The sequence below is a fragment of the Arachis ipaensis genome, chromosome B7 (assembly GCF_059453495.1).
Source record: "Arachis ipaensis isolate K30076 ecotype BB chromosome B7, ASM5945349v1, whole genome shotgun sequence".
NCBI classification, from domain to species: Eukaryota; Viridiplantae; Streptophyta; class Magnoliopsida; order Fabales; family Fabaceae; genus Arachis; species Arachis ipaensis.
This window is the reverse complement of record NC_142442.1, coordinates 47,838,194-47,840,728: the sequence shown is the minus strand read 5'-3', so window position 1 is coordinate 47,840,728 and position 2,535 is coordinate 47,838,194. Positions and strand designations below refer to the sequence as shown.

At 40.1% G+C, this 2,535-nt stretch overlaps 1 pseudogene; it reads right to left on the bottom strand.

Moving 5' to 3' along the window:
• Positions 1 to 945: 945 nt before the first annotated feature.
• Positions 946 to 1,910, bottom strand: LOC148551063 (protein FAR1-RELATED SEQUENCE 5-like; annotated as a pseudogene).
• Between the last annotated feature and the right edge of the window lie 625 nt (positions 1,911 to 2,535).

Below are 2,535 nucleotides of genomic sequence, written 5' to 3'. Positions count from 1 at the left end.
TGTTACAACATGTTGTTTAAAATAATTTTTACTGAAGAAGCATTAAATTAGCTGATACTAACTGAAATATCTTGTGTTAAAATCAGCCGAATGTCCCTCATCTCAGTCACTTCACTGGTCAGAGGCACCCTGTCATCCTTACACATGGCCACATAGAGGTCGAAGCGACATATACAAGGTACAGTGGAAAAAGGGACGGTAGCTTCAGCGTTATTTCTGGAGGATGGGAGAACTTTGCTTCGTTGTGCAACTTCAACCCAGGTGGTGTGGGGATCTTCGAGGTGATATCCACTGAGCCAGTGACGATCATCCAGGTTCGATGCAGATAGGATGCCTTACGATGAGGAACTGAAGGCGTAATGCGCCTGTGTTTGACATGTTTGTCCATCTATCATGATAGAACTTTTCCCTTAGTTTTAGGAAGTATGAAACTGAATTATGTGTTAGTTGTTTGTTGAACAATTATATTTGCTTTTTTGGTATGTATATTTTGAAGACAAATTTGGATCGTAACTGAATCAGATTTGCATTAGCCAATGATGTAAGTTGTCGTACGTTTATAATTGGCATTGTGAATCGTAACTAGTTGGAAAGTTTTTTTTTGTTAAGATCAAATGGCAGAATAGCCTGTATTTTTTTTTTTTTGAAAATTGCCAGAATGGGTTTATTCATCTTACGATTAACATAAAATCTGATGAGAGAATTTATACCTTCGCACTGTGATGTCATCCTTATGTAACCGAAAAACTTATCCCGGAGGAAACAATGGGACCACATCGAACGAGTTTCGTACGTATTTTCCATCCAGGTACTCCCAACAAGGTTGTGCTTATCCAAAATGGATGCCCATCTCCGATCAAAGTCTCTGTGGTCGTTGTTGTCGTATATAAGACCCTTAAAATCGCGCAGAAAATTAGGATTCTTTATATTTTCACGTGCATTTCTCTACAGATGCCATCCGCATAACCGATGGGTCGCATCAGGAAGAACATTCTTGATTGCATCTCGCATTGCAAGGTCTCCGTCAGTTATTACTGCTTTAGGACTTTTCCCACCCATCACTTCAACAAAGGTTTCCAACAACCATTTATACGTCTCTGTGGTTTCGTCGGATAGTAGGCCGAAGCCGAAGATAACAGTCTGCCCGTGATGATTGCATCCGGAGAAAATGACCAAAGGCTTGTTGTATTTATTCTTCTTGTAGGTTGAATCAAAGGCAACAATATCTCCAAAGCAGTGATAGTCGATAATTGACTGCCCATCTGCCCAAAAAAATGCTCGAGCCTTTCGTCACTAGTGAACGTATACTTTCCAAAGAACAGCGGATCGTTGTTTGACTTGCCAATCAAATAGTTTATTGCCGCATTGGCATCTCCGTTTTTAACCTTTGATCGACGATAACGATCAATGTGGTTGTACAAATCTTTGCGTGTGAAGCCAGCATGACGATATCCACCCTTTTGGAACGCAATATACCCCATAATATGGCAGGTCTTGACACCAAAATTATGAAGATTTTCCACTTGGACTTTATCAGTGACAGTGAGACGACGATTGGCTGGAACCAGATGTGCAAATTGGGGTGGCGTCAGATCGTGGTTGTGAGATTCAACAAAACATGTTACCTTCCATCTACCGCAGCCGTAGTCAAGCTTTACCCTAAGCCGAGCTGGACACTTAGTTCGCGTTAGTGACCTTGCCTCCCTTGATCTATCATCCAGATCAAGATACCTCATATTCCTCCAGCCCTCCTTATTGTAAACAAGTTTCCTGCTAATGATTCTACCTTGATTATCCCTAACTACGTCGTCCTTCCTCATTACAAATCCATGCCAACAAGAATAAGCATTATAAAATTGGCAAGCCTCATCCTCTGTCCTAAATTCCAGGTTCCAAATATCCTCCACCATTAAATCCGCTATTCTTTTTACACCACAAACTTCTTCAGTCTTGCTAGTAGAATCCAGTGAATCCACATCGTCGTCTTCAGCATCATCTTCTGCATTCGGTTGATAATTGAAATCATCACACAAATCATTATCAGAATCATTCTTCACATCATCCTCGTTTCTGGACATAATTTTACCCTTGCCAAATTCCAAGTTGGTGAACCAAAACGTGAATAAACAGAACCAATGGCAGCAACTACATAAAGCTAACTTAAACTACTAAAAAAAAACCACAATCATCAGAACCAAGGCTACTTAACCTAAGCCAACTGTTAAAGAGTCCAGTATAACGTTTTAATTTCAATGCCCCAAACCTAGCCACAGCATACAACTGGCAAATGTGAATTAAAATCCTAATTCCAGAACTCAAACCCAACACCATAAACAGAGAAATGTTTAAAAGACAGAGACTTCCATTAAAATTAAACTAACCTCCATTATTAAAAAAAATTGAAACAGAGATACCTTGATGACAACCGAAGCTTGAAATCCAATGAGTAAAGAACTGAACTTCTGGAGGGAGACAATCTTAATTAAACACCCGCACGTGATTCGTAGTCGGCTGAGAAATGGGGATGGTAAACCC